This window comes from Heptranchias perlo, chromosome 20 (genome assembly GCF_035084215.1).
Source record: "Heptranchias perlo isolate sHepPer1 chromosome 20, sHepPer1.hap1, whole genome shotgun sequence".
In the NCBI taxonomy this organism is placed as follows: Eukaryota; Metazoa; Chordata; class Chondrichthyes; order Hexanchiformes; family Hexanchidae; genus Heptranchias; species Heptranchias perlo.
The window spans coordinates 27428606-27455282 of NC_090344.1; the positions used below are offsets into that span (position 1 = coordinate 27428606).

A 26677-nucleotide genomic window follows, 5' to 3' on the forward strand; every position below is an offset into this window, starting at 1 on the left:
CCTGTTCCCATTAATGATCATCAGCAGCAACAGACAGACAGAGCGGGTCTGACCGCACCGAGATGTGGAAAATGGATCAGTTTCGGACAAATCAAATAGTCACCTGGCACCGAGAGAGACAAAACCAAGAGAAAAAGGCAGAAGGTAACAGTGAAATAACAGCCAAATACAAACGACATAAATATTTCCCATCCTTGATGTCTCTCGATTCAATCCACAATCCTACAGTGGCGGGAATTAAATTTCACTGCAAATAAATCCGAGAATCGAAGCAAGGAAGAAGAAAGCAAACAACCAAAAACTGCCGAAACTCGGGATTGAACTCAAGGACCTTCAGATCTTCAATCTAACGCTCTCCCAACTGAGCTATTTCGGCTCTGCACCCAACGATTACTTTGTGTTATTGTCGTGGAAGAAAATATAACCCCAGGAGGCATTTCCCCTTCTGTTCATTCCACAATTCATGTATAAACATCGTACTCATAGAGATACACCCACAGTTCATACGGAAACATCGTTGTCATACGTAAACGACCAAAGTTTATAAATCAACAGCGCACTCATACATCCACACCCAATTTATGGGAGGAAGATCGGTACCGAACGCCGATGGAGCTCTCAGAGCCGGAAGCAGCAGCGACCGATCAAACTCTTGATCTCATCCTGAACACAGACCGGTAGATCCACCTGTGAAGTGACACCGCACTTTGATAGCAGGGACGGTAATTGCTTCTGAGAAGGCCTCAGGGCGTCTAATCGCTTCTTAGTGGCGATCCATTGGGGCAAGGGCATCTCAGAGAGGGGAAGGTACTATCAGAGGGCATCAGAGAGTGTAAGGGGGCTCAAAGAGGAGAGCGAGCAGTCAGATGGCATCAGAGAGTGTATTAAGATCTGAGAGAGGGGAAGGACTGCCGAGTATGGGAGAGTGTAAGGCGGCTCAGGGCGCATCTGTGTGAGGGGCAATCAATAGGTATCAGAGCAGGTGAATGGCGCTGACAAGGTTCAAAGTGGATCATGGACTCTCTGAGGGTATCGGAGAAGGTAAGAGACAGAGCGTATCAGCGATGATAAGGAGCACAGGGAGAATCAAATAGGGTAAGGGGGGTTCAGGAGGTATCAGAGAGGCGAATTGTTCCAGCGTTGGCATCTCCTAAATATTACATTTTCTGACCTTCAACATTTTTAATAACAACAAAAAGTGAATCCAATTGAACCGATAACCTTTCCGTGTCCCATGTGGAGGGAACGAGAAGGTAGTATCTGGAGGGAGTGGATATTTGGCAACGCTCACGGTTTCCTTTCACACAGCTCAAGGTTGTGCCTGTTTCGAATCTGGAGACAAGAGGTTGCACTTTAAAAATTTTATCACCGAGTGTGAAAAGTAGAACACAAATCGCCCAACGTGGGGCTCGAACCCACGACCCTGAGATTAAGAGTCTCATGCTTTACCGACTGAGCTAGCCGGGCCGACTGCTGAAGTTCTTCCCATCTTATTATTGCAGAGAGACAGCTGTTGGCTTTGCTGCAGGAGTTCAGTTCGTTCCACAATCTCAGGGCATCTGCTTCTGAACACCCGTTTTTTCATTCTGGAGTTAGTCTGATGTCTTTTACCATTCGTCCAGCCCCACGCTGAGCAGTATAGGAACATCGGGACAAGAGAATGCCATTCAGCCCCTCGAACCTGCTGCCCCATTCAATTAGATTATGAGTTGATCTGCAATTCATCTCTGTTTCTCCGTCTTGGCCTCATATTTCTTGGTACCCGAATCGAAAAACGATCTATCAATATCAGATTTCAAATTATGAATTGAACCACAATCCACATCCTTTGGGATGAGAGAGTTCCAGCTTTCGGCCGTATTTTGTTTGCTAAAGTGATTCCTGAATTCCTGCATGATTAGTCCAGTTCCAATTTCATTTTGGATTCGGCCAACAGAGAGAGAGAAAAAGGCCGTCTTAACCGGAGATTGATCCTTTAACGATCTCTCACTAATCAACTGAAACCAGTCGGAATGTGAATACCATTTCACTTTTCCAAAATAAAGGGAGTGACATTCATTGTGGAAACTGTCTGATGTCGCTCACTGCAGAAATATCCATGTCAGTGTGAAGGAGCTCGCTTGCAACCTTCGAACCTTCTCTGTCAAGAAGTATTCCGACTTCGTTCAAGCCAACCTCGTTTTTTTGGATATTTTTCATATGCCTGTTATCCAACCGCAGAATAAATGGTGGAAAATCAGACGCACTCAGCTGGCAATGTTTGCGGTACATTTTCTGGCAGACAAGACACACATTCGAATCCAAGAAATGCGAGACAATGAATGTTAAGGTAAAAGGTTGCTTTTGCGTCCTTGAACTACCAACTTTTCAGTTAGCAGCTGAACGTGTAAACCAATTGCGCCACAGAAACAGAACTTGCAAATGTTCAATGACTATTTCATCGAGCTGACGCTTCAGGTTGCCGCACTCAATGTAACAGCTTTCTTCCAATCAGTTCACTTTTCCAAAATAAAATGTGTGAAGCTTGCACGAGTCAAAATCTGTGCTGTATTATTTCTGAAAATTAAACTCACCTTGCCATTAAACACCTGTGTGTTGAAAGACTCAGTCCCTCGTGGAAGAGAGGATTGATTTTTGAGCTGTGATTCGCCATTCTCTGTTCCAGTAATATTCAGGTTTGCTGAAAATGAGATGAGATGAAATGAGCAGGACAAACCAGCAGGTCTGTGACACGACACGGTGTCTACAAAGTTGTCTCTTGCACTTGCAGTGACGTGGACGACAATTTTCACTCTTAAACCAGTAATTATTATGTTAAGAAAAAATGTTGCCGAGAAAGACTCGATTTCAGCGCGGTGACACGGGCCAGAGTAAAGTTCAGTTCATGCGATTGCCGAGTGGCGAGAGGGTGGATTTGGAACTCCTGTGCGGCTGCGCTGCACATTGTCCAGATCTGTTTGGAGCGATATTCCCTTCAATTCATCACTTAAGGGACAGTTTGATTCTAAGTTTCTTTTTCCCGGTGCTTGGTGAGATTTCAGAAATAAACGCGACCCGTGCTTAACCCAAACTCGTCACTAACACGTTGACCGATACAAGGCGGCCACACTCTGCACTTCAGTGAGATGAAAGCCGACAGCGATTTCTCGTCGAATCCAATGGCGAAAAAAAGTCATTCAATGAAAGTGCAGGTCATTGAGGTGCCTTTAAATTCCTGATTATTTACACAGAACTTCTTCCCAAAGCGGTTGAGATACACGTGGGGCGATTTGGGGACTTCTTCTCCCTCTTTGCAAAAGTTTCATCCGCAGCACAAGATCAAAAGTCGAGGGCAAAATGAAACGATTTGCTCAAATTTGAGATCCAGAGAACCAGAATATAGAGCAAGGTTCTGTTTATTGAGAAAAAGCAGATGAAACATTCATTCCGGAACGATACAGAACCCTATCAGCTCTAAAGGCAACGGTTACCCCGTGTTTTGAACACGCAGCCTTCTGGTGACGCAGGAAGTAATGCAGATGGTAGCAGGAAATTGAAAAGTGGGAATTGATAGATTAAGTGTGTGGACAAAACTGTGGCAAATAGTGTTCAATGTGGGGGAGACCGAGGTCATACACTTTAAATCTAAGAAAGATAAATCAGAGTATTTTCTAAATGGTGAGAAACTCGGTGCTGTGGAGGAGCAGAGAGATTTCGGGGTCAAAGTACAGAAATCGCTGCAGGTACAAAAATTTATTAAACAGCCTAATGTGCCGTTGGTACGGCCGGTTAACTCGTTTGCAAAGAGTATACTGTAACATAATGATCACGGACTCGATTCTTGTAATTTACTTTATTTATTTCGCGTTTTTGTAACTTTTGAAATCGAAGCTTTACAAAGAAAATCCACAGAAAAATTCACGGGGACCGTTTTTGAATTACATCCGTTGTAACTTTGCCCCTGGGCAGGATAAACAGGTCTTTCTTTTTATTTGTCTTTCTCCAATTTGCAGATAAACGTTTGACTCGCGGCCTGTTCCCATTAATGATCATCAGCAGCAACAGACAGACAGAGCGGGTCTGACCGCCCCGAGATGTGGAAAACGGATCAGTTAATAACAAAGCAAACAGTCACCTGGCACCGAGAGAGACAAAACCAAGAGAAAAAGGCAGAAGGTAACAGTGAAATAACAGCCAAATGCAAACGATATAAATATTTCCCATCCTTGATGTCTCTCTGTTCAATCCCCAATCCAACAGTGGCGGGAATTAAATTTCACTGCAAATAAATCAGAGAATCGAAGCAAGGAAGAAGAAAGTGAACAACCAAAAACTGCCGAAACTCGGGATTGAACCAAGGACCTTCAGATCTTCAGTCTAACGCTCTCCCAACTGAGCTATTTCGGCTCTACACCCAACGCTTACTTTGTGTTATTGTCGTGGAAGAAAATATAACCCCAGGAGGAATTGCCCCTCCTGTTCATTCCAAATTCATATATAAATATCGTACTCATAGAGATACACCAACAGTTCATATATCAACATCGTTGTCATACGTAAACTACCAAAGTTTATAAATCATAACATAAGAACAGAAGAACATAAGAAATTGGAGCAGGAGCAGGCCAATCGGCCCCTCGAGCCTGCTCCGCCATTCAATAACATCATGGCTGATCTGATCCCAACCACAAATCTAAAGAACACAAGAAGTCGGAGCAGGACCCGGCCACATAGCCCCTGGGCCCTCTCCGCCACCCACAGGGCATTGACCGATCCGAACTCAACAGCGCACTCATACATCCACACCCAGTTTATGGGAGGAAGATCGGTACCGACTGCCGATAGAGCTCTCAGAGGCGGAAGCAGCAGCGACCGATCAAACTCTTGATCTCATCCTTATCACAGACCGATAGATCCACCTGTGAAGTTGCACCGCACTTTGATAGCAGGGACGGTAATTGGTTCTGAGAAGGCCTCAGGGCGTCTAATCGCTTCTTAGTGGCGATCCATTGGGGCAAGGGCATCTCAGAGAGGGGAAGGTACTATCAGAGGGCATCAGAGAGTGTAAGGGTGCTCGAAGAGAAGAGCGGGCAGTCAGATGGCATCAGAGAGTGTATTAAGACCTGAGAGAGGGGAAGGACTGCCGAGTATGGGAGAGTGGAAGGCGGCTCAGGGCGCATCTGTGTAAGGGGAAATCAATAGGTATCAGAGCAGGTGAATGGCGCTGATAAGGTTCAAAGTGGATCATGGACTCTCTGAGGGTATCGGAGAAGGTAAGAGACAGAGCGTATCAGCGATGATAAGGAGCACAGGGAGAATCAAATCGGGTAAGGGGGGATCAGGAGGTATCAGAGAGGCGAATTGTTCCAGCGTTGGCATCTCCTAAATATTACATTTTCTGACCTTCAACATTTTTAATAACAACAAAAAGTGAATCCAATTGAACCGATAACCTGTCCTGTCCCATGTGGACGGAACGAGAAGGTAGAATCGAGAGGGAGTGGATATTTGGCAACGCTCACGTTTTCCTTTCACACAGCTCAGGGTTGTGCCTGTTTCGAATCTGGAGACAAGAGGTTGCACTTTAAAAATTTTATCACCGAGTGTGAAAAGTGGAACACAAATCGCCCAACGTGGGGCTCGAACCCACGACCCTGAGATTAAGAGTCTCATGCTCTACCGACTGAGCTAGCCGGGCCGACTGTTAAAATGCTTCCCATCTTATCATTGCAGAGAGACAACTGTTGGCTTTGCTGCAGGAGTTCAGTTCGTTCCACAATCTCAGGGTATCGACTTCTGAACACCCGTTTTTTCATTCTGGAGTTAGTCTGATGTCTTTTACCATTCGTCCAGCTCCGCGCTGAGCAGTTTCGGAACATCCGGACAAGAGAAGGCCATTCAGCCCCTCGAACCTGCTGCCCCATTCAATTGGATCATGAGTTGATCTGCAATTCATCTCTGTTTCTCCGTCTTGGACTCATATTCCTTGGTACCCGAATCGAAAAACGATCTGTCAATATCAGACTTCAAATTATGAATTGAACCACAATCCACATCCTTTGGGATGAGAGAGTTCCAGCTTTCGGCCGTATTTTGTTTGCTAAAGTGATTCCTGATTTCTTGCATGATTAGTCCAGCTCCAATTTCATTTTGGATTCGGCCAACAGAGAGAGAGAAAAAGGCCGTCTTCACCGGAGATTGATCCTTTAGCGATCTCTCACAAATCAACTGAAACCAGTCGGAATGTGAATACCATTTCACTTTTCCAAAATAAAGGGAGTGACATTCATTGTGGAAACAGTCTGATGTCGCTCACTGCAGAAATATCCATGTCAGTGTGAAGGAGCTCGCTTGCAACCTTCGAACCTTCTCTGTCAAGAAGTATTCCGACTTCGTCTAAGCCAACCTCGTTTTTGTGGATATTTTTCATATGCCTGTTATCCAACCGCAGAATAAATGGTGGAAAATCAGACGCACTCAGCTGGCAATGCTTGCGGTACATTTTCTGGCAGACAAGACACACATTCGAACCCAAGAATTTGCGAGACAATGAATGTTAAGGTAAAAGGTTGCCTTCGTGTCCTCTAACGACCAACTTTTCAGTTCGCAGCGAAACGCGCTAACCAATTGCGCCACAGAAACAGAACTTGCAAATGTTCAAGGACGAATTCATCGAGCTGACGCTTCAGGTTGCCGCGCTCAATGTAACAGCTTTCTTCCAATCAGTTTACTTTTCCAAAATAAAATGTGTGCAGCTTGCACGAGTCAAAATCTGTGCTGTATTATTTCTGAAAATTAAACTCACCTTGCCATTAAACACCTGTATGTTGAAAGACTCAGTCCGCTCGTGGAAGAGAGGATTGATTTTTGAGCTGTGATTCGCCATTCTCTGTTCCAGTAATATTCAGGTTTGCGGAAAATGAGATGAGATGAAATGAGCAGGACAAACCAGCAGGTCTGTGACACTACACGGTGTCTACAAAGTTGTCTCTTGCACTTGCAGTGAAGTGGACGACAATTTTCACTCTTAAACCAGTAATTATTATGTTAAGAAAAAATGTGGCCGTGAAAGACTCGATTTCAGCGCGGTGACATGGGCCAGAGTAAAGTTCAGTTAATGCGATTGCCGAGTGGCGAGAGGGTGGATTTGGAACTCCTGTGCGGCTGCGCTGCACATTGTCCAGATCTGTTTGGAGCGATATTCCCTTCAATTCATCACTTACAGGGACAGTTTGATTCTAAGTTTCTTTTTCCCGGTGCTTGGTGAGATTTCAGAAATAAACGCGACCCGTGCTTAACCCAAACTCGTCACTAACACATTGACCGATACAAGGCGGCCACACTCTGCACTTCAGTGAGATGAAAGCCGACAGCGATTTCTCGTCGATTCCAATGGCGAAAAAAAGTCATTCAATGAAAGTGCAGTTCATTGAGGTGCCTTTAAATTCCTGATTGTTTACACAGAACTTCTTCCCAAAGCGTTTGAGATACACGTGGGGCGATTTGGGGACTTCTCCTTCTTTGCAAAAGTTTCATCCGCAGCACAAGATCAAAAGTCGAGGGCAAAATGAAACGATTTGCTCAAATTTGAGATCCAGAGAACCAGAATATAGAGCAAGGTTCTGTTTATTGAGAAAAAGCAGATGAAACATTCATTCCGGAACGATACAGAACCCTATCAGCTCTAAAGGCAACGGTTACCCCGTGTTTTGAACACGCAGCCTTCTGGTGACGCAGGAAGAAACGCAGATGGTAGCAGGAAATTGAAAAGTGGGAATTGATAGATTAAGTGTGTGGACAAAACTGTGGCAAATAGAGTTCAATGTGGGGAAGACCGAGGTCATACACTTTAAATCTAAGAAAGATAAATCAGAGTATTTTCTAAATGGTGAGAAACACGGTGCTGTGGAGGAGCAGAGAGATTTAGGGGTCCAAGTGCAGAAATCGCTGCAGGTACAAAAATTAATTAAACAGCCTAATGTGCCGTTGGGACGGCCGGTTAACTCGTTTGCAAAGAGTATACTGTAACATAATGATCACGGACTCGATTCTTGTAATTTACTTTATTTATTTCGCGTTTTTGTAACTTTTGAAATCGAAGCTTTAAAAAGAAAATCAACAGAAAAATTCACGGGGACCGTTTTTGAATTACATCCGTTGTAACTTTGCCCCTGGGCAGGATAAACACGTCTTTCTTTTGATTTGTCTTTCTCCAATTTGCAGATAAACGTTTAACTCGCGGCCTGTTCCCATTAATGATCATCAGCAGCAACAGACAGACAGAGCGATCTGACCGCCCCGAGATGTGGAAAATGGAACAGTTTCGGCCAAATCAAATAGTCACCTGGCACCGAGAGAGACAAAACCAAGAGAAAAAGGCAGAAGGTAACAGTGAAATAACAGCCAAATACAAACGATATAAATAATTCCGATCCTTGATGTCTCTCCATTCAATCCCCAATCCTTCAGTGGCGGGAATTAAATTTCACTGCAAATCAATCCGAGAATCGAAGCAAGAAAGAAGAAAGTAAACAAACAAAAACTGCCGAAACTCGGGATTGAACCAAGGACCTTCAGATCTTCAGTCTAACGCTCTCCCAACTGAGCTATTTCGGCTCTGTACCCAACGATTACTATGTGTTATTGTCGTGGAAGAAAATATAACCTCAGGAGGAATTGCCCCTCCTGTTCATTCCACAATTCATATATAAACATCGTACTCGTAGAGATACACCCACAGTTCATATATAAACATCGTTGTCATACGTAAACTACCAAAGTTTATAAATCAACAGCGCACTCACACATCCACACCCAGTTTGTGGGAGGAAGATCGGTACCGACCGCCGACAGAGCTCTCAGAGGCGGAAGCAGCAGCGACCGATCAAACTCTTGATCTCATCCTTAACACAGACCGGGAGATCCACCTGTGAAGTTGCACCGCACTTTGATAGCAGGGACGGTAATTGCTTCTGAGAAGGCCTCAGGGCGTCTAATCGCTTCTTTGTGGCGATCCATTGTGGCAAGGGCATCTCAGAGAGGGGAAGGTACTATCAGAGGGCATCAGAGAGTGCAAGGGGGCTCAAAGAGGAGAGCGGGAAGTCAGATGGCATCAAAGAGTGTATTAAGATCTGAGAGAGGGGAAGGACTGCCGAGTATGGGAGAGTGTAAGGCGGCTCAGGGCGCATCTGTGTAAGGGGCAAACAATAGGTGTCAGAGCAGGTGAATGGCGCTGACAAGGTTCAAAGTGAATCATGGACTCTCTGAGAGTATCGGAGAAGGTCAGAGACAGAGCGTATCAGCGATGATATGGAGCACAGGGAGAATCAAATGGGGTAAGGGGGGATCAGGAGGTATCAGAGAGGCGAATTGTTCCAGCGTTGGCATCTCCTAAATATTACATTTTCTGACCATCAACATTTTTAATAACAACAAAAAGTGAATCCAATTGAACCGATAACCTGTCCGTGTCCCATGTGGAGGGAACGAGAAGGGAGAATCGATAGGGAGTGGATATTTGGCAACGCTCACGGTTTCCTTTCACACAGCTCAGGGTTGTGCCCATTTCGAATCTGGAGACAAGAGGTTGCACTTTAAAAATTTTATCACCGATTGTGAAAAGTGGAACACAAATCGCCCAACGTGGGGCTCGAACCCACGACCCTGAGATTAAGAGTCTCATGCTCTACCGACTGAGCTCGCCGGGCCGACTGCTGACATTCTTCCCATCTTATCATTGCAGAGAGACAACTGTTGGCTTTGCTGCAGGAGTTCAGTTCGTTCCACAATCTCAGGGTATCGACTTCTGAACACCCGTTTTTTTCATTCTGGAGTTAGTCTGATGTCTTTTACCATTCGTCCAGCTCCGCGCTGAGCAGTATCGGAACATCGGGACAAGAGAAGGCCATTCAGCCCCTCGAACCTGCTGCCCCATTCAATTGGATCATGAGTTGATCTGCAATTCATCTCTGTTTCTCCGTCTTGGACTCATATTCCTTGGTACCCGAATCGAAAAACGATCTGTCAATATCAGACTTCAAATTATGAATTGAACCACAATCCACATCCTTTGGGATGAGAGAGTTCCAGCTTTCGGCCGTATTTTGTTTGCTAAAGTGATTCCTGATTTCTTGCATGATTAGTCCAGCTCCAATTTCATTTTGGATTCGGCCAACAGAGAGAGAGAAAAAGGCCGTCTTCACCGGAGATTGATCCTTTAGCGATCTCTCACAAATCAACTGAAACCAGTCGGAATGTGAATACCATTTTACTTTTCCAAAATAAAGGGAGTGACATTCATTGTGGAAACAGTCTGATGTCGCTCAATGCAGAAATATCCATGTCAGTGTGAAGGAGCTCGCTTGCAACCTTCGAACCTTCTCTGTCAAGAAGTATTCCGACTTCGTTCAAGCCAACCTCGTTTTTTTGGATATTTTTCATATGCCTGTTATCCAACCGCAGAATAAATGGTGGAAAATCAGACGCACTCAGCTGGCAATGCTTGCGGTACATTTTCTGGCAGACAAGACACACATTCGAACCCAAGAATTTGCGAGACAATGAATGTTAAGGTAAAAGGTTGCCTTCGTGTCCTCTAACGACCAACTTTACAGTTCGCAGCGAATCGCGCTAACCAATTGCGCCACAGAAACAGAACTTGCAAATGTTCAAGGACTAATTCATCGAGCTGACGCTTCAGGTTGCCGCGCTCAATGTAACAGCTTTCTTCCAATCAGTTTACTTTTCCAAAATAAAATGTGTGCAGCTTGCACGAGTCAAAATCTGTGCTGTATTATTTCTGAAAACTAAACTCACCTTGCCATTAAACACCTGTATGTTGAAAGACTCAGTCCGCTCGTGGAAGAGAGGATTGATTTTTGAGCTGTGATTCGCCATTCTCTGTACCAGTAATATTCAGGTTTGCGGAAAATGAGATGAGATGAAATGAGCAGGACAAACCAGCAGGTCTGTGACACTACACGGTGTCTACAAAGTTGTCTCTTGCACTTGCAGTGAAGTGGACGACAATTTTCACTCTTAAATCAGTAATTATTATGTTAAGAAAAAATGTGGCCGTGAAAGACTCGATTTCAGCGCGGTGACACGGGCCAGAGTAAAGTTCAGTTAATGCGATTGCCGAGTGGCGAGAGGGTGGATTTGTAACTCCTGTGCGGCTGCGCTGCACATTGTCCAGATCTGTTTGGAGCGATATTCCCTTCAATTCATCACTTACAGGGACAGTTTGATTCTAAGTTTCTTTTTCCCGGTGCTTGGTGAGATTTCAGAAATAAACGCGACCCGTGCTTCACCCAAACTCGTCACTAACACATTGACCGATACAAGGCGGCCACACTCTGCACTTCAGTGAGATGAAAGCCGACAGCGTTTTCACGTCGATTCCAATGGCGAAAAAAAGTCATTCAATGAAAGTGCAGGTCATTGAGGTGCCTTTAAATTCCTGATTGTTTACACAGAACTTCTTCCCAAAGCGTTTGAGATGCACGTGGGGCGATTTGGGGACTTCTTCTCCGTCTTTGCAAAAGTTTCATCCGCAGCACAAGATCAAAAGTCGAGGGCAAAATGAAACGATTTGCTGAAATTTGAGAACCAGAGAACCAGAATTTAGAGCAAGGTTCTGTTTATTGAGAAAAAGCAGATGAAACATTCATTCCGGAACGATACAGAATCCTATCAGCTCTAAAGGCAACGGTTACCCCGTGTTTTGAACACGCAGCCTTCTGGTGACGCAGGAAGAAACGCAGATGGTAGCAGGAAATTGAAAAGTGGGAATTGATAGATTAAGTGTGTGGACAAAACTGTGGCAAATAGAGTTCAATGTGGGGGAGACCGAGGTCATACACTTTAAATCTAAGAAAGATAAATCAGAGTATTTTCTAAATGGTGAGAAAATCGGTGCTGTGGAGGAGCATAGAGATTTAGGGGTCCAAGTGCAGAAATCGCTGCAGGCACAAAAATTAATTAAACAGCCGAATGTGCCGTTGGTACGGACGGTTAACTCGTTTGCAAAGAGTATACTGTAACATAATGATCACGGACTCGATTCTTGTAATTTACTTTATTTATTTCGCGTTTTTGTAACTTTTGAAATCGAAGCTTTAAAAAGAAAATCCACAGAAAAATTCACGGGGACCGTTTTTTGAATTACATCCGTTGTAACTTTGCCCCTGGACAGGATAAACACGTCTTTCTTTTTATTTGTCTTTCTCCAATTTGCAGATAAACGTTTAACTCGCGGCCTGTTCCCATTAATGATCATCAGCAGCAACAAACAGACAGAGCGGGTCTGACCGCCCCGAGATGTGGAAAATGCATCAGTTTACGACAAATCAAATGGTCACCCGGCACCGAGAGAGACAAAACCAAGAGAAAAAGGCAGAAGATAACAGAGAAATAACAGCCAAATACAAACGATATAAATATTTCCCATCCTTGATGTCTCTCGATTCAATCTCCAATCCTTCAGTGGCGTGAATTAAATTTCACTGCAAATAAATCCGAGAATCGAAGCAAGGAAGAAGAAAATAAACAACCAAAAACTGCCGAAACTCGGGATTGAACCAAGGACCTTCAAATCTTCAGTCTCACGCTCTCTCAACTGAACTATTTCGGCTCTACACCCAATCGTTACTTTGTGTTATTGTCGTGGAAGAAAATATAACCCCAGGAGGAATTGCCCGTCCTGTTCATTCCACAGTTCATATGCAAACATCGCACTCATAGAGATACACACACAGTTCATGAATAAACATCGTACTCATAGAGATACACCCACAGTTGATATATAAACATCACACTCATAGAGATACACCCACATTTCATATATAAACATCACACTCATAGAGATACACCCACAGTTCATAAATAAACATCGCACTCATAGAGATACACCAACAGTTCATATATAAACATCGTTGTCATACGTGAACTACCAAAGTTTATAAATCAACAGCGCACTCATACATCCACACCCAGTTTATGGGAGGAAGATCGGCACCGACCGCCCATAGAGCTCTCAGAGGCGGAAGCAGCAGCGACCGATCAAACTCTGGATCTCATCCTGAACACAGACCGGTAGATTCACCTGTGAAGTTACACCGCACTTTGATAGCAGGGACGGTAATTGGTTCTGAGAAGGCCTCAGGGCGTCTAATCGCTTCTTAGTGGCGATCCATTGGGGCAAGGGCATCTCAGAGAGGGGAAGGTACTATCAGAGGGCATCAGAGTGTGTAACGGGGCTCAAAGAGGGGAGCGGGCAGTCAAAGGGTATCAGAGAGTATATTGAGATCTCACAGAGGGGAAGGACTGCCATCGGGTATCAGAGAGTGTAAGGACTCTCAGGGCGTATCAGTGTGTGAGGACTGCGGGTATCAGAGAGTGTAAAGGGCGCTGACAAGGTTGAAAGAGGATAATGGACTCTCTGAGGGTATCAGAGAAGATGAGGAGATCAGGGAGAATCAAGGAGGGTAAGTGGGTATCAGGAGGTATCAGAGAGGCGAATGGATCCAGAGTTGGCATCTTCTTAATATTACACATCCTAACTATCAACATTTTTAATAACAGCAGAAATGAAACCGATTGAAACGGTATCTGCCGTGTCCCATGTGGAAGTAATGAGAAGATAGTATCGGGACGGACTGGATATTTGGCAACGCTCACGGTTTTCTTTCACACAGCTCAGTGTTGTGTCTGTTCATATAACTGGATTTCATGAACTGAAGATAAGAGGTTGCACTTTGAACCTTTCATCACCCACTGTGAAAAATATAACTCAAAACCCCCAATATTTGCTTTAAACCCAAGACCCTGAGATAAGGAATTTCGTTCTTTACCGACTGAGCTAGCCGGGCCAGCGGCAGGGCTCATTCTCATCCTATTATTGCAGAGAGGCAGGTGGTGACTTTGCTGTCGGGGTTCAGTTTGTTCGACAATCACAAGGTGGCAGAATCTGAACACCCGATTTTCATTCTGGAGTCAAGTCTGATGCCTCTTACCAGTCGTCCAGCCCCACACTGAGCAGGAGTGTAACATCGGTACAGGAGAAGACCATTCAGCCCCTCGAGCCTGCTGACCCATTCAATTAGATCATGAGGTGATCAGTAATTCATCTCTGTTTCCCCGCCTTGGACTCATATCCCTTGGTAACCGAACCGGAAAAAAGATCTATCAATATCGGACTTCAAAATTTGAATTGAGCCTCAATCCACATCTTTGGGATGAGATAGTTCCAGCTTCCGGCCGTATTTTTTTTGCTAAAGTGATTCCTGATTTCTTGTCTGATTAGTCCAGCTCCAATTTCACTTCGGATTCTGCCAACAGAGAGAGAGAGAGATAAAAAGGCCGCCTTAACCGGAGATTGATCCTTTGAAGATCTCTCACAAATCAACTGAAACCTGTCGGAATGTGAATGCCATTTTACTTTTCCAAAAAAAAGGGAGTGTCATTCATCGTGGAAACAAGAAGTAATCCGAATTCTTTCAAGCCAATCTCGTTTTCTTTGAATATTTCTCAGACAGCAGATTAAATGGTGGAAAATTAGACGCACTCAGCGGGCAATTTTCACGGTACAGGATCATAGAATCGTAGAAGTTTACAACATGGAAACAGGCCCTTCGGCCCAACATGTCCATGTCGCCCAGTTTATACCACTAAGCTAGTCCCAATTGCTTGCACTTGGCCCATATCCATCTATACACATCTTACCCATGGAACTGTCCAAATGCTTTCTAAAAGACAAAATTGTACCCGCCTCTACTACTGCCTCTGGCAGCTCGTTCCAGACACTCACCACCCTTTGAGTGAAAATATTGCCCCTCTGGATCCTTTTGTATCTCTCCCCTCTCACCTTAAATCTATGCCCCCTCGTTATAGACTCCCCTACCTTTGGGAAAAGATTTTGACTATCTACCTTATCTATGCCCCTCATCATTTTCTAGACTTCTATAAGATCACCCCTAAACCTCCTACTCTCCAGGGAAAAAAGTGTCAGTCTATTCAACCTCTCCCTATAAGTCAAACCATCAAGTCCCGGTAGCATCCTAGTAAATCTTTTCTGCATTCTTTCTAGTTTAATAATATCCTTTCTATAATCGGGTGACCAGAACTGTACACAGTCTTCCAAGTGTGGCCTTACGAATGTCTTGTACAACTTCAACAAGATATCCCAACTCCTGTATTCAATGTTCTGATCAATGAAACCAAGCATGCCGAATGCCTTCTTCACCACCCTATCCAGCTGTGACTCCACTTTCAAGGAGCTATGAACCTGTACTCCTAGATCTCTTTGCTCTATAACTCTTCCCAACGCCCTGCCATTAACGGAGTAGGTCCTGGCCCGATTCGATCTACCAAAATGCATCACGTCACATTTATCTAAATTAAACTCCATCTGCTATTCAGCGGCCCACTTGCCCAATTTATGAAGGTCCCGTTGCAATCCTAGATAACCTTCTTCACTGTCCACAATGCCACCAATCTTGGTGTTAACTGCAAACTTACTAACCATGCCTCCTAAATTCTCAACCAAATCATTAATATAAATAACAAATAACAGTGGACCCAGCACCGATCCCTGAGTCACACCGCTGGACACAGTCCTCCAGTTTGAAAAACAACCCTCTACAACCACCCTCTGTCTTCTGTCGTCAAGCCAATTTTGTATCCAATTGGCTACCTCACCTTGGATCCCATGAGATTTAACCTTATGTAACAACCTACCATGCGGTACCTTGTCAAAGGCTTTGCTAAAGTCCATGCAGACCACGTCTACTGCACAGCCCTCATCTATCTTCTTGTATACCCCTTCAAAAAACTCAATCAAATTCGTGAGACATGATTTTCCACTCACAAAACCATGCTGACTGTTCCTAATCAGTCCCTGCCTCTCCAAATGCCTGTCGATCCTGTCTCTCAGAATACCCTCTAACAACTTACCCACTGCAGATGTCAGGCTCACCGTTCTGTAGTTCCCAGGCTTTTCCCTGCCGCCCTTCTTAAACAAAGGCACAACATTTGCTACCCTCCATTCCTCAGGCACCTCACCTGTATATTTTCGTTCAGACAGGACACACATTCGAATGCTGGAAACGCGAGACATTGAATGTTCAGGTGAAAGTTACTACCCAGCGTTCACCGGGTGGAGCTTGAACCAACAATTGCGCCACAGAAACACAACTTTGTAGTTGCTGAAGGACTAATTCACCGAGCTAAAGCTTCAGCTTGCCGCGATTAATATATCAGCTGTCTGACTATCAGTTTACTTTTCCAAAATAAAGGGTGTGCAGCTTGCATGAGTGAAAATCTGTGCTGTATTATTTCTGCACATGAAGCCAACCTTGCCATTAACCACCGTATATTGGAAGACTCAGTCCCCTCGTGGTAGAGAGGATTGACCTTTTGAGCTGTGATTCGCCATTCTATATTCCAGTAATATTCAGGTTTGCTGAAAATGAGATGAGATGAAATGAGCAGGTCCAAGGAGCAGCTCTGTGACACGACACGGTGTCTACAAAGTTGTCTCTTGCACTTACAGTGAAGCGGACGGTAGTCTTCACTATAACACCAGTAACTATGATGTTAAAAAAAATGTGTTCGAGAAATACTTGATTTCAGCGTGGCGATACTGGGCCGGAGTAAAGTTGTGATTGCCGAGTGGCGAGAGGGTGGATTTGGGACTCCTGTGCGGCTGCGCTGCTCATTGTCCAGATCTTCTTGGAGCGATATTCACTTCAATTCTTCACTGACAGGGACAGTTTGATTCGAAGTTTCTTTTCCCTGTTGCTTGGTGAGATTTCAAAAATAAAGACGACCCGTGCTCACCCCAAACTCGTCACTTGCACGCTGACAGATACAAGGCGGTCACACTCTTCACTTCAGTGAGATGAAAGCCGAGAGGCGAACAAAACTCATTCAATGAAAGTGCAGGTCATTGAGGTGCCTTTAAAGTCCTGATTGTTTGAACTGAACTTCTTCCCAAAGCGTTTCCGATTCACGTGGAGCGATTTGGCGACTTATTTCCATCTTTGCAAAAGTTTCAACTGCAGGTCAAGATCAAAAGTCAAGGGCAGAATGAGACGCCTTCCTGAAATTTGGGAACCAGGGAAGCAGACTTTAGAGCAAGATTATGTTTATTGAGAAAAAGCAGATAAAATATTCAATCCGGATCGATCCAGAATCCGATCAGCTCGAGAAGTAACGGTGACCCCGTGTTTTGAACACGCAGCCTTGTGGTGGCGCAATAAGTCATGTAGATGGAAGCAGGACGTTGAAAAGAGGGAATAAATCGATTAAGTGAGTGGGCAAAACTGCGGCAAATAGAGTTCAATGTGGGGGAGAGCGAGGTGATCCACTTTAAATCTAATAAAGATAAATCAGGCTATTTTCTAAATGGTGAGAAAAAAGGAACTGTGGAGGAGCAGGGAGATTTCGGGGTCCAAGTACAGAAATCGTTACCAACCAGCATACAGGTACAACAATTAATGAAACAGCCGTTCGGACCGCCGGTTAGCTCATTTGCAAAGAATATGCGGTAATGTCATGATCATGAATTCCATTCTTCTAATTTGCTTTATTTATTTCGGGTTTTTGTAACTTTTAAAATGCAAGCCTTACAAACAGGTCCACAGACAAATTCACGGGGACAGTGTTATTGAATAACATCCATTGCAACTTTGCCCATGGGCCGGAGAAACACGTCTTTCTTTTTTATTTTTCTTTCTCCGGTTTGCAGAGAAACGTTTAACTCGCGGCCTGTCCCCATTAATAATCATTAGCAGCAACAGACAGACAGAGAGGGTCTGACCGCCCCGAGATGTGGAAAAGGCATCGGTTTGGGACAAATGCATCAAATGAAATTGTCCCCCGGCACCGAGAGAGAAAAAACAAGAGAAAAAGGCAGAAGGTAACAGAGAAATAAAAACTAAATCAAGACGAAAAAATATTTCCCATCCTTGATGCCTCTCTACTTCATCCCCAATCCTTCAGTGGCGGGTATCAAATTTCACTGCAATGAAATGCGAAAATCGAAGCAAGGATGAAGAAACTCAACAACCAAAAACTGCCGAAACTCGAGATTGAACCAAGGACTTTTCGATCTTCAGTCTAACGCTCTCCCAACTGAGCTATTTTGGCCGCTTGCTAAAGTCCCCCTTTACATCATTGTCTTGGAAGAAAACATAACCCCAGGAGGAATTGCAGCTCCTGTTCATTCCGCAATTCAAATAAAAACATCGCACTCATATATACGCACCCGCAGTTCATATATAAAGATCGCACTCATATATACACACCCGCAATTCAGATATAAACATCACACTCATATAGAAACACCCACAGTTCATATATAAACATCGCACTCATGTTTCCACACCCACAATTCATATACAAACATCACACTCATATATATATACACCTATAGTTCATTTGCAAACATCACGCTCATATATACACACCCACAGTTCATATATAAACATCGCACTAATATATACACACCCACAGTTCATAAACAAACATCACACTCATATATATACACCCACAGTTCATATATAAACATCGCACTAATATATACACACACAGTTCATATATAAATATCACACTCACATATACACTCCCACTGTTCATGTGTAAATATCACCCTCATATATATACACCCACAGTTCAGATATGAATATCACACTCATATATACACTCCAACTGTTCATGTATAAATATCACCCTCATATATACACACCCACAGTTCATATATAAATATCACACTCATATATACACACCCATTGTTCATATTTAAACATCACACTCATATTTTCACCCACAGTTCATATATAAACATCGCACTCATATATAGACTCCCACAGTTCATATATAAATATCACACTCATATATACACACCCACAGTTCATATATAAACATCACACTCATATATACACACACAGTTCATATATAAACATCGCACTCATATGTGGACTCCCACACTTTATAAAACAACAGCGCACTCTCACGACACGTCCTGTTTTGTATTTTCAGCGTTAAATTTGCTGAAGTCTGGCAAAGGGGGCGAGATGTCGGTCCTGCTACTTCGACGGATGTGTCGGTGTCCAGGGGATTGGAAAGCTCCTGTGCCACACGAAGTGTCTGAAAGGCCCGGATACACATGAAGATCATCAGCGCGGTGTCGACACCTCGTGCTGCAATGTTAGCGAGCCTGATCAACTTAAAAGGCGGCTTGTTGCAAACACCTTGTGGTCTCAGTTTCTTTTTGCACAGAACTGAACCTCAATCGTTCAAAATGCAATGTTTTCTTTGCTGTTTCACAATAAACAATATCTTATAATAAAGTTTCGCTCATTGGTTCCTCAGTGTCAGAGGGAGAATTGTCCAAAACTCCTCATTTAATTCATTGTTTATTCAGAATCAGCCCACGATTGACACAGAGAGATAAACACACCGAGAGATACAGAGTATCGGTAAACACAGCAAAAGATACAGAGTATCGGTAAACACAGCGAGAGATACAGAGTATCGGTAAACACAGCGAGAGATACAGAGTATCGGTAAACACAGCGAGAGATACAGAGTATCGGTAAACACAGCAAAAGATACAGAGTATCGGTAAACACAGCGAGAGATACAGAGTATCGGTAAACACAGCGAGAGATACAGAGTATCGGTAAACACAGCGAAATAGACAAGAGAAATAGAAAAATACAAACTACCTCAAACGCTAACAGACAGTGAGAGGTAGATATCAGGAAGTGGAGGTGGGGTCGTTGCAGCTTAATTTGTATCATCAATTTGCAAAAGCTGGGCAAATTGCCATTTTCTTCACAAGAGGTCCTCGGTTCCATTCCCAGCAGTGCCTTTTTATTCTATCTGATATTTACCCCATTTCTGAATTAAACAACAACGTAACACAAGCCGTATTTGTATTAATTCCGGAGCCAACAAGGAAAGGACTGCTGAACTGTAACGCGGAAGTGCTCGTTCTTTGCACAGACGGACACTGAAGTAGCAAGCACTTTGAGCTTGACAAATCATAGAATCGTTGGAGTTTGGAAGGATGCCATTCGGCCCATTGAGTATATGCCGTCTCTTTGTAAGAGCAATCCAGTTAGTCCCATTCCCTCTCTCTTTCCCCGTAGCCCTGCATTTTCTTCCCTTCTACTATTTATCCAATTCCCTTTTGAAAGCTACGATCGAATCTGTTTCCGCCATCCTTTCAGGCAGTGCCTTCCAGATCAGAACTTCTCGCTGCTTTTTTTTTTCCTGATGTCGCCTTTGGTTTTTTGCCAATCACCTTAAATCTGTGCTCTCTGGTTCCCGATCCTTCCGCCAATGGGAACAGTTTCTCTCTATTTACTTTATCTAAACCCGTCATGATTTTGAACACTTCCATCAAATCTCCTCTCAAACTTTTCTGTTCTCAGGAGAACAACCCGAGCTTCTCCAGTCTATTCGCGGAACTGAAGTCCCTCATCCCTGGAACCATTTCTGCACCTTCTTTTCTGCATCTTTTCTGCACCCTCTCTAAGGCCTTCACATCCTTCCGTAACTGCGGTGCCCCGAATTGGACATAATGCTCAAGTTGTAGCTGAACCAGTGTTTTATAAAGGTTTAATATAACTTCCTTGCTTTTGTGCTCTATGCCTCTATCGATAAAGCCCCAGATTCCGTATCCTTTTTAACCGCTTTCTCAATCTCTCCTGCCACCTTCAAAGATTTGTGCACAGATACCACCAGGTCGCTTTTCCTGCACCCCCTTTAGAATTGTACCACTTAGTATATTTTGCATCTCCTCGTTCTTCCTTCCAAAATGTATCATTTTGCATTTCTCTGCATTAAATGTTATCTGCTATGTGTCCGTCCATTCCACCAGACTGTCTATGTCATCTAGGAGTCTATTACTGTCCTCCTCACTGTTTACTGCGCTTCGAAGTTTTGTGTTATCTGCAATTTGAAATTGTGCCCTGCACAACCAAGTCCAATTCATTAATATATATCAAAAAAAGCAGCCATCCTAGTACCGACCCCTGGGGAACACCACTGTATACCTTCCAACCGTTTACCACTACGCTCTGTTTCCCGCCAGTTAGCCAATTCGCATCCATGCTGCCACTGCCCCTGTTTGTTCCATTGGCTTCAATTTTGCTGACAAGCTGATTACTGGACTATTCCAATGGTCTCCTGGCTCGTCTCCCATCTTCCACCCTCCATAAAACTGAGCTCATCCAAAACTCTGCTGCCCGTATCCTAACGCTCAACAAGTCCCGTTCTCCCACCTCCCCTGTGATCGCTAACCTACATTGGCTCCCAGTCCGGGAAAGCCTCGATTTTAAAATGCTCATCCACGTTTTCAAATCCCTCCATCTCTTCACCTGTCCCTATCTCTGCAACCTCCTCCAGCCCTACAATTCTCATCCTTCTTTTCAAATGCCTCTATGGCCTCGCCCCTCCCTGTCTCTGTAAACTCCTCCAGCCCTACAACCCTCCGAGATCTTAGCGCTCCTCCAATTCTTCCTTCTTTTGCATCCCCGATTTTAATTGCTCCACCATTGGCGGCCGTGCCTTTAGCTCCCTCGGCCCTAAGCTCTGGAATTCCCTCCCGAAACCTCTCCACCTCTTTACCTCTCTCTCCTCGTTTAAGATGCTCCTTAAAACCTACCTCTTTAACCAAGCTTTTGTTCATCTGTCCTCATACCTCCTTATGTGGCTCAGTGTGAAATTTTGTTTGATAATCTCACCTGTGAGTCGCCTTGGGTCGTTTCACTCCGTTAAAGGCCCGAAATAAAGTTGTTGTTGTTCTTCTTCTTGTTGTCGTCGTCGTCGTCATCAAACGCATTGCCCTCATAAACCCTCTCTATTACCTCACCAAAAAACTTAATCAAGTTAGTTAAACACGATTTGCCTTTAATAAATCCATGCTGGCTTTCCTTTACTAATCCACACTTGCCCAAGTGACTGTTCATTTTGGCCCGGATCATCGTTTATAAAAGCTTCCCCACCACCGAGTTTAATTTTACTGGCCTGTAGTTGTTGGGTTTATCCTTACACCCTTTCTGAACAAGGATCTAACATTTGTAATCATCCAGTCCTCTGGCATCACCCCCGCATCTAAGGCGGATTGGAAGATTATGACCAGGACCTCTGAAATTTCCACCCTTCCACTCCCTCAGCAACCTTGAAAGCATCCCATCCGGACCGGGTGACTTATCAACTTTAAGCATGGCCAGCCTTTCAAGTGCCTCCTCTGTATCAAATTTCACCCCATCCAGTGTCTCAACTACCTCCCTTTTTACTGTGACTTTGGCAGCATCTTCTTCCTTGGTAGAGACAGATGTAAAGTACTCTTTTAGTGCCTCAGTCACGCTTTCTGCCTCCATGCGTAGATCTCCTTTTTGGTCCCGAATCGGCCACACCCCTCCTCTTATGAACCTTTCATTATTTAAATGCCTGTCGAAAACATTTGGATTACCTTTTATGTTAGCCGTCAAACTATGTTCATACTCTCTCTTTGCCCCTCTTATTTACTTTTTCACGGTACACGGTACTCACTTGCATTGTCAAACTGATATCTATCATAAACCCCCTTTATCTGCTTCATTTTACCCCCTATCTCTTTCGTCATCCAGCGATCTCAGGCCCTACCTTCCCCCCTCTTGGGAATCTACCTAATCTGTACCCGAAACATCTCCTCCACCCATTGTTCGATTATATTTTAGCCTGCAAATCTTTGATTCCAATTTACACGGGCCAGGTACGTTCTCAACCCATTAAAATTGGCCCTTCTCCTGTTAAGTACTTTACTCGAGATAGCTCCTTCTCCTTTTCCATAACTCATCTAAATCTTATGATACTATGATCACCGTTCACTAAATATGACACTGACACTTGCTCAAATTGACCCACCTCTTTCTCCAGAACCAGATCCACCAATGCCTCCTTCCTCGTATCATTATGTGTTAATATTAACACCTGTGACGTATTTGTATATTTGTTACATTTAATGTAAGATATTTGAGCTGCGAATGTGTCCAAAACACGTTTTCAGGATAATGCACTCGTGGGCTTATTTTACAAACTCCTTTAACGACAACCAGCAACCAATCTCCATGAAAGGTTGAGAAGCAAAGCTGGTTTCAGAGCAGTTTTCGGCGTTCAGCTTTTGTCCGCAATGTGTAATTAGTAGAAACTCATTTAAAGCACATCTTAGTATCAATGAGAATGTCAGGCACGGGACAGTTGGGATGGAACCGTCTCTGATAATAATTACAAAGTGTAATAGATTATAAAGTGAAAAAGCCAATCCAATCTCTCAGTCTCTCTCTCTGTCACTTTCTCGATGAGTGAACGTAAACCAGCAGAAGAAGCTAAAACAAAGTACTGAGTAGTTTTGTTTGTTTCCTTTTCCTTCGGGCGAGTACAGTTGAAGAGAATGATTTCTGTTTCCTGCTGGACAAATAACTGAAATGAGCAGTGTATCTGGTTCCCATGGTACCCAGTGAAACAACCACGTTTTTATCTCACATTGACACTGATACCTTCCTTCCTCACTAATTATAGGAAACTTTTGGTAAGGTTCAATCACACTTCAGAAGTCCAGAAGGGCAAAGAAAGGCAGACACCTCATGGTGAGTAACCTACAGGCGAGAGAGGTTTGCAGGTTTACCTGGAGCTGTAAATGTAAAAACTCCTTCCAATGCACAAACTCCCCTCACCAACAGCAATTCAATTCTAACTGATCTGAGACTTTGGTCATTTATGTTGATTATACTTTGTCATCCGACTTACCATGAGCAATGCCACACGGGGTATGTTAGGTTACGGACAGTTCTGCCTCCAACAGTTGTTCTCTCGGTCACACATCCGGCATCACCTCTCGGTCTCACACTTCAGAGTCACGCCTGAATATAAGCACATTTCTGTTTCAGACTTTGACCTGAAGGTCAACAAATCGCAAGTCAAGAGGAAGGGAACAAACAAATCAAATATTTAAGAACGTTAACGGATAGAAAATTCACTATAAATAACTGAGGAAAAAATGAAGCAAACGGATCAAGAAGAACAATTAGCAAAAGGTAATAATTAAAGAAAGGAGAAGGGGAACCGATCAAATCGCTCCAAATAGTTTTTGAAAAATCCTTTCGGTTTTCATCGTAGTTTCTCCGTTAAGTTGGGGACGAACATCGAGAAATACTTTTCGTAACATCATAAAGACAATTAGAATAAACATTTCACAAAGCAGGCCTTAATCTTACTTATACGATAGCGTGTTATGTGTTTGTAAAATCTGCAATTGTTTTACCATTCTTTAAGTTTAGAGGGATGCTCTGAACATATGTTTTACATTGAAACGGAAGTGGATTAATAAAATAAAATGAGAACATTTGTTTAAGAATATGAAGAGCTGATTTTCCATGTTGGATATCGCGATATATTTATTTACACAACTGTCATTTATGAAATGATGGAATATATTTATTTCTATATCTGTACGGGTAAGGAAATCCCCATTTGATCATTTCCAGGAACCAGTCAAGTCCTTAAATTGGTTTATCAAACCCAAAACACCCTTTGGGATTTGCTGATTGAAAATTTGCATGGAAATCGCGACCATCACAAAGCATTGGAACAAATATACCCGCTGAGATTTCGGGGTTGTTACTGATTTATTTGTATCACTGAGTCAGCTATTTTACACAGGGTGAAGCTACACATCTGATTATAAGAGTCTGGGTTGGAGAAGGAACAAATGAAAGTATCAAATTTAATAACACTGATTCCACAAACACTGTACACCACATCCTTTAAACATTGTGAACTGTTTCGACATAAAACTGGTGAGGGTGTAAACAGAAAGTAACAGAAAAAAAGCTCATTAATGTATCAAATTGAATTTTGATATTGTTGCACAAACACTGAACAGACCATCCCTAAAACACTGTCCCGATCTAAAATCAGTCGGCAGGATCCTGAGCCAAAGTGAAAATGTTGTGATTTCAACTTGGTTCAAAACACGCAGCCTTCTGATTTGGAGTCAGACGCGACTGTTCTTGCACCAGGCCCACAACAAGCGGCTGGAGCAGGATCCATTGGATGGCGATCGGTGCAGACCGCCACCGCGGCTCTGGGAATGTGAGAGGCGGAAGCAGGAGCAGCCTGACCGCCTCAACCACAGCAGAGGATCCCCGCTCTGCCGCACATTGCATAACTGACTCTGTGGCGCAATGGACAGCGTGTTGGACTTCTACTTCAGGGTTAGAGGAATCATCCAAAGGTTGTGGGATCGAATCCCACCAGAGTTGGATTTTAGTTCAGGGATCGGGAGCTGGGAAGTGAAATTTTGCAGCAAAACCGCAACAGGATCATTAATGTCCATCAAGGACGGGAAACTGCACCCGACACTTCATTTTACACAAGTGGCTCCAGTCACACCCGAATTTATGATTCTAAATCCACTCTGAACTGGATTGGCGAAACGCTCTCAAGAAGGAGATTCATCATCTGCTCAGACCGAAAGTCAATCTGCTGGACTTCCGGTTCTGTCAGACTTCATGCTCCTTCAGACAGGTTTCTAACTGGACACATGCATCCTGCTGCCGTGCGAGCATTGGTGCTTGAGGGGTAGAATTCTTGCTTGCAGTCATTCTATTCCTGTAAAAGTGGCTCCTGAAGATCGCAAGATGGAAAGTATCCTGGCTGAGCGGTCTAACGCGACTGGTTTAAAACTCCAGTTAAATTCCTTAAATTTAGATGGATCAAAACCATAGTTTTTGGTTCCAATTCCGCAGCCTCCCTCCGGAAAACAAGCAATACTAAACATTTCATCTGCTATTGCAACAGCGCAGACCGGAGGAACCATATGGCAATTCAAATAAGTAGATGCATTTTGGAACAAACCAATTGTACCTTCAACTCCGGTCGAAATGTTCACGAGCAAAATGATCGTTTGACTTAGCTGAGACTCGAATTAACAACCCGAGCATTTCCCGATCCTGTCCTGTCATATAAAGATCGCGCACTGATCGATTGCGCCGCTGGAGCCCGGTCACTCTGATCATCTGTCCTGCTCTGCTGGAAAGAATCTTAAGGTGAGAGGCCCTCACCTGTGGAAACGTGTCCAGTCACTTTGATGAAACAAATATCTGCACTTTCAGTTTCAGTTTCTTTCACATTCTCTGCTCCATCGCACGACAATCGGGTTTTCTGCGAACAGGTCAAAATGAACATTGCAAGAAATTCTATCAGTCGTAAGATTTGAACCCAGTGCCCACGTAGCGATTGGATTTATTGTCGGACAGCAGTGAACTCTGTTCGCACAACGCCTTGCCGGTCTTTCACGTTTTGTTTAATTACCAAATAAATCAATTGGAGCTAATTGACCGCATTTACGCCGTGCTGGGATTGTTCTCCTTCGAGCAGAGAATGTTCAGAGGAGATTTGATGGAAGTGTTCAAAGTCATGAAGGGTTTAGATAAAGTTAATAAAGAGAAGCTGTTCCCATTGGCCGAAGCGTCGAGAACCAGAGGACACAGATTTGAGGTGATTGGCAAAAGAACCAAAGGCGACATGAGGAAAATCTTTTTTACGCAGCGAATGGCTATGATCTGGAATGCGCTTCCTGAAAGGCTGGTGGAAGCAGATTCAATCGTGGCTTTCAAAAAGGAATTTGATAAATACTTGGAGGGGA

At 43.7% G+C, this 26677-nt stretch overlaps 9 non-coding genes across 9 annotated transcripts; 1 reads left to right on the forward strand and 8 right to left on the reverse strand.

Annotated features, from left to right (window-relative positions):
- Positions 1–302: 302 nt before the first annotated feature.
- On the reverse strand, positions 303–376 carry trnaf-gaa (transfer RNA phenylalanine (anticodon GAA)). Its single transcript has one exon. It is a non-coding gene; the product is annotated as a tRNA-Phe (tRNA).
- Positions 377–1394: 1018 nt separating this feature from the next.
- trnak-cuu (transfer RNA lysine (anticodon CUU)) lies at positions 1395–1467 on the reverse strand. The gene has a single exon. It is a non-coding gene; the product is annotated as a tRNA-Lys (tRNA).
- A 2846-nt stretch (positions 1468–4313) lies between these two features.
- trnaf-gaa (transfer RNA phenylalanine (anticodon GAA)) lies at positions 4314–4386 on the reverse strand. The gene has a single exon. It is a non-coding gene; the product is annotated as a tRNA-Phe (tRNA).
- A 1218-nt stretch (positions 4387–5604) lies between these two features.
- Positions 5605–5677, reverse strand: trnak-cuu (transfer RNA lysine (anticodon CUU)). Its single transcript has one exon. It is a non-coding gene; the product is annotated as a tRNA-Lys (tRNA).
- A 2845-nt stretch (positions 5678–8522) lies between these two features.
- On the reverse strand, positions 8523–8595 carry trnaf-gaa (transfer RNA phenylalanine (anticodon GAA)). The gene has a single exon. It is a non-coding gene; the product is annotated as a tRNA-Phe (tRNA).
- A 1018-nt stretch (positions 8596–9613) lies between these two features.
- On the reverse strand, positions 9614–9686 carry trnak-cuu (transfer RNA lysine (anticodon CUU)). The gene has a single exon. It is a non-coding gene; the product is annotated as a tRNA-Lys (tRNA).
- A 2851-nt stretch (positions 9687–12537) lies between these two features.
- On the reverse strand, positions 12538–12610 carry trnaf-gaa (transfer RNA phenylalanine (anticodon GAA)). The gene has a single exon. It is a non-coding gene; the product is annotated as a tRNA-Phe (tRNA).
- Positions 12611–18053: 5443 nt separating this feature from the next.
- trnaf-gaa (transfer RNA phenylalanine (anticodon GAA)) lies at positions 18054–18126 on the reverse strand. The gene has a single exon. It is a non-coding gene; the product is annotated as a tRNA-Phe (tRNA).
- Positions 18127–25200: 7074 nt separating this feature from the next.
- Positions 25201–25292, forward strand: trnar-ucu (transfer RNA arginine (anticodon UCU)). Its single transcript is given in 2 exon segments — positions 25201–25237; positions 25257–25292. It is a non-coding gene; the product is annotated as a tRNA-Arg (tRNA).
- The last annotated feature ends 1385 nt before the right edge of the window (positions 25293–26677 follow it).